Here is a 13,426-nt window from a genome sequence, read left to right as displayed (position 1 = left end):
GCTGGACAGTTACCTCTAAAATTGTCTTCTGCCTACCCCTAGTCCTGTTCACCCCCCTCAGTCTTACTCACCTTCCTTCCCTCCTTCACCCTCCCCTCCATCCCTCTCCCCTCCCTCCTCTCCCCACCCTCGCTCACCCCTCCTCTCCATTGCTCTCCCCTTCTTCGGGGTCAAGAGTATGCATGCACAAGCACGGCGGTTGCCTAGGGTGCCTGGCCGGCTTGGCTCTGGGTGTGCCCATATCATGGCATAACCTTGTATATATTTTCAAATTCTCTTTAAAATATAAGCTATTGAACTTTTTAGGTATTTGGTTTTACAGGAACTCCAACACAGTATTGTAACTATTGGTGTTGCACAAGGCTAATGCCACTTATTTCCGTTGTGTTTGCTCTGCAGGTAGAGAGACATTAATGTGCTCCCTTCTGCTACTCCACATCTCTGCACTGTCTCTGTACAAAGTAATATTGTGGCTATTGGTCAGAAAATGCATACTTTTGCTTTTGTCAGGCATTCCATGACCATATAAAGGAGCAAAGCTGGAGGACAAGTACTTTTATGCGAGTTAAGGAACTCTGAGCTAACCTGTAATATCCTTATATTTTACAATAGGGGCCACATTATTTTTATAATGAACAAGATTCAGTAAGTCACTTGCCTTGAAAGATATCAACTCAGATTATAACTGATGACATCACTAAGCACCATTTATTAGGATAGCATTTACAGAATACTCATGGCTTGTGTATTATAGATCAATATGAAAAGGGTAAACATTACCTGTAAATGTACCCTGGTGCTTAGTGATATCATCAGTTATAACTGATGTTTATTATGGGTCAATGTGTAATTGAACTTATGTGGTTTAACAATTAATGCACCCCTACTTTAAAATTTGAGAATTTTACAAGTCACCTTACAATTTGATGGCCTGTATAAGTCACTAGGCTTACAATCTTCTGCCTTTATGTATCATGGACCTCCTTAGAGATTTTTAATATCTTTATAATATGCAAGAGCCTCAATGTACCTTAATTAATCAATCATTGCTGTATCATAAATCACAAAATTCTTTCTAAAATCCTAATGTCTCAATTGTACCCTAACCTTTAGTTTGTAAACTCTAATTTGAAGGGCCCTCTAATTCTATTGTACTCTGTAACCCTTGTTTGTTATCCACCATTTATTCCCTGTTTGTTATAACTAAGGTAAAGCACTGTGAATCTTGTCGGCACTATATAAATAAATGATGATGATGATGATGAATATCCTTTAATATTCTCAACCTTCAGCCTCATGCCATTATAGGGTCATGGAACTCTTTGGTGGCTCAATTATGTGGAGCGCTCACCTCCCCAAATCACACTTTTGTAGTGCCAGGTGCTGTACCCACTCCTGTCACTGGGTCAAAACAATATCCAGAAAAATGCCAGCAGCACACCGAGTCTGGTTGTAGTTGTGTTCAAAGATGAAAATTTATTAAGCCCATATGCAAGAAGGCAACGTTTCGAGCCTACCAGGCCCTTTATCAAGCGCTTGATAAAGGGCCTGGTAGGCTCGAAACGTTGCCTTCTTGCATATGGGCTTAATAAATTTTCATCTTTGAACACAACTACAACCAGACTCGGTGTGCTGCTGGCATTTTTCTGGATGGAACTCTTTGGTAACTTAGAATATCCTTATATTTTACCAGAGGGTGTACATTATATTTTACAACAGGGTAATGCCATTATGTATTTGAAAGGTATTTTTATCGATCACAAATAAACTCATTCAATTACCACTTGGACAATGAGATGCTATCACTACTGGCCACTCGCTCATTTTGCGACCGTGAAAAATTCCAACCAGTCTTCATTGTGAAGCTGAGAGTGGAACATACAAATGTAAAAAGTCATGAGATGTGTTATATACAAGATAAATGATGTTGTGCAAGGAATGTGTAAGGTGATATGCCTATGAAAGCCATAAATAAAAACAGAAGGAAGGGCCGAATTTGAGTCGGAACTGGGACATGCTGAAGACAGATTTCTCATGTTACTCCCAGTGGAGCAGTGTCTCCATAACCCAGTGGATTTTTTAGTTGAATGTACCATAGTGGGTGTGAAACACTGAAATTGTTTCCACTGGAAATCTCTAGACCTGTGACCTCACAAGAATGATATTCTCAAAAGGGAATTTAATTGTGTTTCTTCCTTACAAGGAAAAGAGTTAATATGTTAACCGCTAAAGGGAAAGATGGATCTCTCGCTGCTGTTCCTGAGAGAATCTCGGAAGACGTAAATGGGAGCAATTGCCTATGGGGCACGAACTGAGTGGAGTAAATGGTTAAGTCATGTTGTTGATTGTCACATGGTGCAGAGAATCCCAGCTAAATAGAAGCTGAGGGAAAGGAGAGAACATCTTGCCTGCACATGTGGCAATACCACAAGCACTTCAAAGTGCCTCCCTCAGACTGACTGAACATTCTGACGCCAATTGTAAATGCCCTTGACACGCAGAGTGGAAAATATCAAACACTCCAAACAGCCAAAAAGTACATTCACTTAAGAAGTATTAATGAGCCGGTCCATGCAGGAAAAATGAGGGTGTTAACGGAAGGTTCAGATTTTTTTAAGGGCTCTGCTTCACAGCGATTCTTCGGAATGGTCTATTTTCTTGCATTTCTGGACCTGCTGAGGAATAAAAACAAATACACTATAAATGAAATATGTATGTATACATTTACATTTTCAGCTCTGATTTACATATCAAAGCAGCTCTAATGTGAAATGGTTTCAGAAACGCATGTGTCGGCTAGAAGGCCATTTCATTGCTAAGACAGGAACATATTTTATTGGTAATGAAAGCTTACACTTTAGCCACAGTTATAAGGCAGCAAGCAATTCCATATGAAGTCTGATTCGGCAGTGAGAAAGTCTGCCGCCCTCTGTTTTGGCTTCCTCTGGTTTTGTACAGAAACCAAGGTTGACAGATCACTGGGAATCTCTGGGGCAATTATAATGATTGCAAATTGCTGGATTGCAAAGTGGGTGCCTTTAAATTGCATGCCTGTGCATTTATGATTGGTCTGGAAGCTTAGGACAGGACATTTCTAAATGAACAGGCCTATAACTACAAGTATGTCCACTAACATGGAGCACAAGCTTGTACCACTGCAATTTTTTCATTTGCTGGTATATCATATTGGCCAGAGTTGTAGATCCTCTTCACTTCCAGATATTTTGATGTTCAGGCGGAATGAGTGTAAGAAAGGTGGCCATATCATACAGTAAGGTAATTCTCCTATTGGTCCTCAGTAGTGATGGGCGAATAAATTTGGCTGGCGGGAATTCACATTGTATTTCTGCGCTTCGCTGCTGGCAAATAAATTAGCAAAACTCAGCGAAAATTCGCCAGCGGAAAAACATTTTGGACGTGTGTCTGAAAACTCGCTGGCCTCAAAATTGCTGCTCGTCAACACTATTCAGATGCCCATTAACTTTAACGCGAGGGTCAAATTTGATGCAGGTGTCAGTTTTCGAGTCTTTACAAATTTTTGCGCTGTTTCGAGAATTTCACGGGACATTCACAAATTTTTCGGTGAAGTGAAATGGGAGAAATTCACCCATCAATAGTCCTCTCTGTCGAGAGCAATCGTCTTAAATCAGAATGAATATCCATGGTACTCATAACCATTCCTATTGTTGCTTCAGTCTTGAACCATGATAAATGTATTAAAAAGGATATTATTAACACTGATAATCATGCCTAATATTTCGGGGTTACTGAGCACTCTATGGGGCTCATTTATAAAGACTGGGCAAATTTGCCCATGGGCAGATTGATTGGTTGCCATGGGTTACAGCCCAGGTGCAACTTTGCCCAGCCTTTATAAACAAGTCCCAGTGGCATAAATCTATTTTTCCCCTAAGTCTTGGGCCCTTTTTTTAATGGAAGAGGAAATTCAGCCCACGGCTTCACAACGTCCTTAGGTGTTATTTTTTTTTCTTTGTGAGCTGTAGTTCAATTGTAACCAGCCACAGTTCTTTGGGTATATTATTTTTTTTAATACAGTATATTTAACGTAGATTTGCTATATACAATTCCTTTTATTATACTTTTCTGTGTCAAAAAACACTGATGGGGAATGTCTGGTGTTTTTCCTTATCCTTGCTCCAAAATTAAAGTATAAATACCATTAGTTTGAAACATCAAAACTATTAAGCTGAGTAACAGCTGGATGTTGCCATAGAGCACTTGTGTCCTTGATGGTTACCCACAGAGCAGTCACACATACCAACCTGGGGAGGATAAAGGCCATTGGCCCTTAGTATATTAAAGGAAAGAACAACACACGTGGCATTAATTCGATTTAAGTAAACGGAACTAATTGCCCTAACTAACACCAGGTATTCAGTGGTGAACTGACAATTAAGTTGCTGGATTGTTATTAGATGCTAAGCTATAGATGTTAACTTGCACAAAGTCAGCTGCCAGTAGCAACCAATCAGTTCTTTGCTTTCACTTTCCTGCTTGTTGTTGACTAATGCTATTTAAATCTAATTCTTTATTGGTTGCTTTTGACAATTGCAGCGGTGCAGTTTAGCACCTGTGTTTGTAAACGTTATTGCTATTGTATATATATATATATATATCGAAATATATATCGAAATATATATATATATCGAAAACTATATTCCCTTTTGTTAATTCAGAAGGCCAAGTGATTTAATATGGGCCATAGAACTCGGAGATGATTTCTAATATTCTCATATTTTAAACAGGGTTAAGTTATTTTTTTATAATACACAAGTATATGACACAAATCACTAAACATGGATTATAACTGATGTCATAGTTACACACTGTTTATATATTGAATAAAGTACCCCTTATTGTAAAATATAAGGATATTATAGTCACCGAGGAGATCCATGACCATATAAAAGCATGAGGCCAAAGGCCCAGTGTTTTTATACATGCCATGGAACTCCGAGGTAACTTCTTATATCCTCATATTTTACAACTGGGGGTACTTTATTTATTATAATACACAAATTTCAATGAGTCATGTGACTGAAATGACATCAGAACTCACCGTTTATAACTGATGACATCAGAACTCACCGTTTATAAGGATATAATTTACAAGATATTCATGGCTTTTGTGTATTATAAGGATATATGTACAGGATATGGCTCTAGTGTCTTATATACTAACTAATGAGTTTCCAAAAACATATTCACTATTGTCTTCTTAACATCAATAAAATTGTAGGATAAGCAGAATGTCACCAAATAGTGACCTATTTTGAAACTGATTTAAACTTGAAAATTGGTTTTAGTCATGTTAGCTATTGCAGGTATGGGATCTCTTATCCAGAAACTAGCAGTTAGGCAGGTTATATATATATACAGTATATATATATATATATATATATATATATATATATATATATATATATATATATCTATATATACGTAAAAGGTTGAACTTGATGGACATGGGTCTTTTTTCAACATAACTTACTATGTTACTGTGTATTATCCAGAGAGCTTCATTACAGGAAAGTCATCTCCATACCTCCCAAATGTCCCATTTTTCGTTGGACAGTCTCGATTTTGATAGCTCAGCCAACAGCCCCGAATTGTTACTAAAAAGTCATGATTTTTTCTTTCATCTCCTGCACTGAGAAAAAGATACAAAGTTTCTGAAATTTAATTAAATAAGAGGCTCTTGACAGAGACCAGGAAACTCAGCGCCTGCACTTAGATACATTTGCAACAATTTAATATAGGCAAAGATACAGTTGTAGCTATTTAAGATAAGCAGGTCTCTTGGGGAAACTAAGGCTCACAGCTCAAAGGGCAATTCGCCTTTATTAGCAAAACTATTATAACACAAAAAACATGGCCCTTAAACTCCCAGAAATGTGTACAAACTTTCCATAACCTGCCAAATTTTGTAAAATGGTCCTGGGGGATATATTTTTGAAAAAGTGAAATTAGAGATTGTCACAGTTCTCTAGAGTTAAATTCCACCATTCTCCATTCTATGGGATTTTGAAAGGCATATTTATCAAAGGATGAACTTTCACTTTCACCCATTGATAAATACTCTTTTAAAAATCCCATAGAAATGAATGGAGAGTGGCGGAATTTTACTCTAGAGAACTGTGGCCATCTCTAGCTTCACTTTTTGATAAATATACCCCATGGTATTTAGGGGTGAGGCCATAAAATGGGCATGGTCAAAAAAATTTGCCGCTCTCCACAGCAGATATTTTTGTCCCTCTTTCGAAATGGTAAATTGGGAAGTATGCATCTCCCACAAGGACAATTTTAAGCAAATAATTTACATTTTTAAAAATTATTTCCTTTTTCTCTGTCATAATAAAACAGTACCTTGTACTGGATACTTACTAATCTGCAGGGATCCATATTGGTGGTAAAACAATTCCAGGTAGTTTATTTAATGTTTAAATGTTTTTAGCAGATTTAATGTATAGTATTACTGAAAGATTTCTTGTCAGAAAACCTGTATTAAAATGTTTAAGTGCACCAATAAGAAGGTCAAACAGAAAACCAATAATGAGTATATATCCATGTAGAACATGTAGAACTGTTGAAATAAATGCAACCAAAAGAGCACAACCCTTTGTCAACCTGATCCCACTGTTGATCCCTCCCCTGACGTGTCTCTAAGGTCTATAGTAAATCTAGACATGTATTCTACAAAGCCATATGATATTTCCATTCTCAAGGTAAATGCCTTTTATTTCTCTGGAAAAGATGGAAACAAGCAGGGTTTGATGTATAATTCTAGGATAAGTGTCTCCCAAACAAATCCATAATATATGGTTCATTTGGCTTTATTTGCTTGCTTTAAATGTCACATAAATATCTTTTATTTTATGATGCATATCATATTATAATTTTTTAGATGTTTGCACTCTACTAACATATACATATTTTCAGGCTGACATATATCATCCACATCACCAAAATAGGGACGGATAAGGATGTTGCTTATTTACCTCTTCATTCTTATGTGTTCCCAACAACATGTTTTGATTACTGTCAACTCTGATAAATGCATGTCACGTATTTGCTTTCTGCCCTGACTATTGGCCTCTTTCTGAACAGTCTGAGCTCCTCACACCTGTGATTTCTGGCTATGTTTATGCTACTATCTCAATAATTCCTCCTGAATTAATCAGATGGATAATGCAGTTCCCCAAGGTTTAGGGCAGTGATCCCCAACCAGTAGCTCGTGAGCAACATGTTGCTCTCCAACCCCTTGGATGTTGCTCTCAGGGTCCTCAAAGCACGTGATTATTTTTGAATTCCAAGCTTGAAAGCAAGTTTTAATTGCATAAAAACTAAGTATACTGCCAAGTAGAGCCTCTTGTAGGCTGCCACTCCTCATAGGGGCTACTAAATAGCCCATCACATCCATTATTTGGCACCCCAAGGGACTTTTTCATGCTTATGTTGCTCCCCAACTCTTTTTATATTTGAATGTGGCTCACGGTTTAAAAAGGTTGGGGATCCCTGGTTTAGGGAATAGGTCTAATCCTGTTGCATAAGGTGTGCTTCCATTAATGTAACTGAGCCCAGTTCAAGGTTCAAAAATTAGCATTTGCAGTCAGAAAAGACAGAAAATGGTGGAAACTGAACTATGAACATGCATGGAAAGAGTATTTAAAGTATTACTGCTATCTAAAGTACACGCATCATATCATGATATGTGCTTTATCCCACAAACAATACCCACCACAAAACACAGTACACACAGGATCATTTATCAATACTGAGCAAAGTTGCACTTGGTCAGTAACCCATAGCAACCAATCAGTGGTTGGCTTTTTTTCAGCCAGCTGAACTAATGGAACAATCTGATTGGTTGCCACGGGTCACTGCTAAAGGTGGCCATAGACACACAGATCCTATCGTACGAATCGAGGATTCGTACGATTTTTGGATCGTGCGTGGGGAGTGCCGACAGCTTTCCGTCCGGCGGAGATCGGTCATTTGGCTGATTGGTCAGGTTTGATTTTGACCAGACCGATCCCGCTGGAGCCCATGGCACATTGTAATCGGATTGTTTGGCCATACGGCCGAACAATCAGATTACCCCCGATATAGCCATGCTTGTTAATGGCATATCGGGGAAAGATCCGCTCGTTTGGCGATGTCACCAAACGAGTGGATCTTTGCGTCTATGGCCACCATTACAGGCAAATTTGCCCAATGTTGATAAACTGTTGCCCCCTGTGGATAATTCTGTGAATTATAGTTCATCTCTGGTGGCTCTGGTACTCAAAACCCACACCCCTGGCTGAACTTATGATTCTTGTGCTCCTGTACGTGATGTGTAGTGTGTCTTTTGATAAAATACCAATGCGACCAAACTTCACCCATTATAAATTCTTCATGTTATTCCTCAATTCTGGCCTATCAAAGGCCAAGCAAGACTACTACAGTACTGTCATAAACAATAACAAATCCAACCCTATATTCAATATCCTTTTACACCATTAACCAACAGAATCACCTTCCTACACTCTCCTCAGTACTTGGCCAACTTCTTCAGTAGAGTCCATTCACAAGCAAATCTCCACCTCTGCTAACACAAATGGTCTCCTCCTTCCTAAGACCCTTTCTGCCTACCTTAATTATTTTGCTCCTGTAACTGCCTCCAAAGGTTCACAACTGTTTGTTATCTCACAACTTGCTCTATTAACCCTATGCCTTCTTTTCGGTGCAAGTACGGCATTGCCAAGCTTTCTCCAGCTCTTGCTTATTTCTTTAACTCTTAACCAGCTTCTGTAACTTCAAACAGGCCCTTGGAAGGTTATCCTTAAAAAAGCCATGCTTTAAAACTTTGTCCTGGCTATAAATTATATTGTCTCTATCGGGCCCTGCACCCTTAGAGAAAGCTAGGATTAAATGGCAAAGAGATATCCCTGAGCTAGGTGAGGAGATGTTGAAGGATACTTTCAAGCTGGTCCCAGAGCTATTCATCTCCATGAGGGATAGGTATATACATATAAAGTTCTTAAACATGGCATATTTACCCCCTATCGTTTAGCAAAAATCTACGACAATGTGTCTGATCAATGCCCTAAATACGTGTCTGGTAATACAAAGATTTTGAAACAATGTTCTCCGTTCTTTAAATGAGAAGCTTGCTCTCCCCAAATATCTGCTCCCCAGAGCTCTGTCTGTTAGGTCTCACAGGGGACCAACAGCTCTGGTCCTATTCCAGAATGTTCTATTTGGAGTTGTTATAAAAAGGCTATTCTAATGTGTTGGAAATGCCTTGACCCCCCTCTCCAACAATTATGACACTGGACTGTCCTCACATCTGGGAGGAGGTCAAAGACTGCCTTTTGTGTTTTTATATAATTACATATATAATCTTTCATTAACAGAAAATGTGATATCCTTAATATATGATCCTGATGAAGGGATATCATTTTTCAGTCTCGAAAGCTTGCAATGTTGATGTTACAACATAAAGCACATTTTAGCAGAAAATACCCTATATGCTATGATGCAGCTATTTTTAGAATATGTGTTAATTGGGGTATACACAGCAGCACATTAGTTGAGTGGCTCATGTAGTCTCTACTTACTTTGTCACTCCACACACTTTCTCTATCCACCACTAACTAACAAAGTTTCTTGGCCTGGCTCAGTTCAGATGAATTATTTTCATTTTGTGCTGTGACTGTTCCTATAAACAGAATCAAAAGTACAGCTTTAAAAATTAGAAAAAAGGAGAGTATGTACATATTTTTTTACAGATAGTATACATACTGCATATCAGAAACTCAGTAAGAAAAATATTTGAGATAGTTTATTGTGCATTTCGAAATTATTGCCATTACTGTGCATTTCTAAGTTGTTGCCATTACCGTGCATTTCTAAATTATTGCCATACCTTGGATGTCAGAAAATATTACTTAGGCTTTAACTTACAATTCCCAGATTCCCAATGGAGACAAGGAGTTGGAAAAATACAGTTAAATAGTATAATTTGTTGCATAAATATAGTCATATATATAAAAGTCCAACTGTATGAATGCTAGCATATAAAGATTATTTAATATACTGTCTTCTAAATGGCACTCAGATTTTCTTCTTGCCTCGGGTACATGGGTGAGATCAATTCATATAACACAAAGATACCAGCAACACCAAAATGAATTCTAATAAACACTGTGTATTTCATAAAACTTGAACAGAAAACATGATGTTGTGGCCCCATCATGACAATCTCAAAGCAACCATGCCCCTTGACATATATGCAAAAGTGTTGACCTCTCCTACATTAAATTTTATTCTATTTGATATTTTAAAGCACTGAAACTCAAAATATGTTCTATTTTTTATTGTCAGAGTTTTCTGTTCCAAGAAAAGAAAAAGAAATGCATGGCTTACATACTGTAAGTATTTAGTCCAAAATATAGCTAGTTGTGACCAAGCTGGTCAACAATATAAATACTTACTTGGGCAGCATATTTAGTAAGAGGTCACCAAAGAAAATGACTGAGGTTCTCAAGTTGATACTATTTGTAGACAATGTCAACTTGATGTTGGCGATAAAGGAATCTTTTTATGTTATACAGAGCGCCTCTGGAGCAATAGCTACACAAAGCCCTGACTATTCTTTTGAACTTAAAGTGATACTGACACTTTCCTATAAAATTTCAAGAAACACTCGCACACCCTAATCAATTGGATAGAGAACACCTGGTGCACAGCAAACAGGAGGAATCGGCCACCTCCCTAGAATACTGGAACAAAAACTTCACTGGCACACAGGATATTTCAAGCAGGAAAAACCTTGCTAAGTATTTATTGCAGCATGCAACGTTTCGGGGTTACCCCCTTTGTCAAGCATAACAAACACATATTGCACTAAAAATTTATAGGTGAAAAAGGGTCACGTGATTCCAAATGGGTGTGGACCCAAGCAATGAATAAATTACTACATTAAAAATTCAAAGGTCAATAAAGTGCAAGTGCTGATAAAAAAGCCAAAGCATCCTTGGCAAGAAAAGGTGAAAGCATTATCTTCGGTGAATAAAATGTTCATAAGTGAATAAATGTCCATAATCAAATCTTCTGGCCTAACACAGTGTCTAAAACATGAAAAGCGGAGATATAAAAGACATTTTAACCACCAGTTATAGTATCAAAGTGAAAACATACATTTGGAAAAGAATAAAAACATTGTATCAATACAAAAAAAGGTTAAAAATAATGTTACTAAATCACCACAGGCAGAGATAAGGAGATAATATTATAACATTTCAACAAACGTAAGAAAAAACTGTCTAACCTTATATGCAGAGAAAAATCTATCCCTGAGTTCATCCAAGGCAAAGCTGTTCATCTAGAGTGGAGGGAGAAGGCGAAAAAATTACAAAAAACAGGCCATACTATATTCTTCATTAAGACCTTTAGGGTGCCGGGATTCGAGAAGCCAGATCCAATAGCATTCCCTCTGTAACAAACATTTCTTTTTATCCAAACCTGGTTTAAAAATTACTTTTTCTAAAACTTGCCATCTCAGCTGGGATACTTGATGTCCCTGCATAAAGAAATGTTTTGCCAATAAGGTCTCAGGTTTTAATCTTTCAGTCCTGACGTCAGAATTTTTAAGACTTTTTAAAGAGGTTTTTGGAAGAGGCGGAGCCGGCCGATAATTACGAATATTCGACTTGTGTTCATTAAGTCGCAATTTAATGGCCCGACTTGTCTGACCAATATAGGTCAGTCCGCATGGACACTTCAGACAATAAACCACATCCTTCGTGTCACAGGTAAAAAATCCCTTAATGTCATGCTTAGTGCCCAAATGAGGGTGTGTAACAAAGCTGCCAGGGGTAATAGCATTGCAATGGCTGCAATTCCTACAAGGAAAAGTACCATTGCTCTGCGAACCAAGCAGATTACGACTGCCTTTTGAAGGAGGTGGCTTACGCTTTATCAAATCACCAACATTCCTCCCTCTCCTATAAGAGAAAATGGGGGGAGATTTAAACAAATGACCATACTTCTGGTCTGTACTCAAAACCTTCCAGTGTCTAAGTATCACCTTACGAAAAAACCAAGAATTGGTATCATAAGAAGTAACAAAAGGAATTCTCTGTATTTTACTAGCTGTTGTTAGAGGTTTTTTCGTTAAAGCAGTCACCCTGGGTATATCCCCCACCTCCTTCTGTGTTGCCAACAATGTTGGTCTGTCGTACCCCCTCGCATCAAATTTATCTACCATCTTAGTTGACTCAAGATTATATAGCTCAGCAGTGGACGTGATACGTTTAACCCGCATAAATTGGCTACGTGGCAGACCTTTAAATAGACCGGGTGGATGGAAACTTGATGGTTTAAGGATATTGTTTCGATCTGTGGGTTTAGTATAAACGGTGGTAGTAAACGAAGAGCCACTCACCTGCACATTTACGTCCAAAAAATGTAACTCTAAAGGGTTAACTTCAGATGTAAATTTAATTGTTTGATGTACAGTATTCAGATAATTAACAAATTCATGGAAATTTTCATGAATTTGTTAATTATCTGAATACTGTACATCAAACAATTAAATTTACATCTGAAGTTAACCCTTTAGAGTTACATTTTTTGGACGTAAATGTGCAGGTGAGTGGCTCTTCGTTTACTACCACCGTTTATACTAAACCCACAGATCGAAACAATATCCTTAAACCATCAAGTTTCCATCCACCCGGTCTATTTAAAGGTCTGCCACGTAGCCAATTTATGCGGGTTAAACGTATCACGTCCACTGCTGAGCTATATAATCTTGAGTCAACTAAGATGGTAGATAAATTTGATGCGAGGGGGTACGACAGACCAACATTGTTGGCAACACAGAAGGAGGTGGGGGATATACCCAGGGTGACTGCTTTAACGAAAAAACCTCTAACAACAGCTAGTAAAATACAGAGAATTCCTTTTGTTACTTCTTATGATACCAATTCTTGGTTTTTTCGTAAGGTGATACTTAGACACTGGAAGGTTTTGAGTACAGACCAGAAGTATGGTCATTTGTTTAAATCTCCCCCCATTTTCTCTTATAGGAGAGGGAGGAATGTTGGTGATTTGATAAAGCGTAAGCCACCTCCTTCAAAAGGCAGTCGTAATCTGCTTGGTTCGCAGAGCAATGGTACTTTTCCTTGTAGGAATTGCAGCCATTGCAATGCTATTACCCCTGGCAGCTTTGTTACACACCCTCATTTGGGCACTAAGCATGACATTAAGGGATTTTTTACCTGTGACACGAAGGATGTGGTTTATTGTCTGAAGTGTCCGTGCGGACTGACCTATATTGGTCAGACAAGTCGGGCCATTAAATTGCGACTTAATGAACACAAGTCGAATATTCGTAATTATCGGCCGGCTCCGCCTC

The 13,426-nt window shown here is 38.1% G+C and overlaps 1 long non-coding RNA gene across 1 annotated transcript; it reads right to left on the bottom strand.

Moving 5' to 3' along the window:
- Positions 1-1,610: 1,610 nt before the first annotated feature.
- LOC121403099 lies at positions 1,611-9,727 on the bottom strand. Its single transcript, XR_005967045.1, has 3 exons — positions 9,624-9,727; positions 5,513-5,671; positions 1,611-2,675 (listed from the first exon to the last, which is right to left on the bottom strand). It is a non-coding gene; the product is annotated as an uncharacterized LOC121403099 (long non-coding RNA).
- Positions 9,728-13,426: the final 3,699 nt, after the last annotated feature.

Source organism: Xenopus laevis, chromosome 4L, assembly GCF_017654675.1.
Source record: "Xenopus laevis strain J_2021 chromosome 4L, Xenopus_laevis_v10.1, whole genome shotgun sequence".
NCBI lineage: Eukaryota > Metazoa > Chordata > Amphibia > Anura > Pipidae > Xenopus > Xenopus laevis.
Note: the sequence above shows the minus strand (reverse complement) of the source record. Positions and strands in the feature narration are given on the sequence as shown.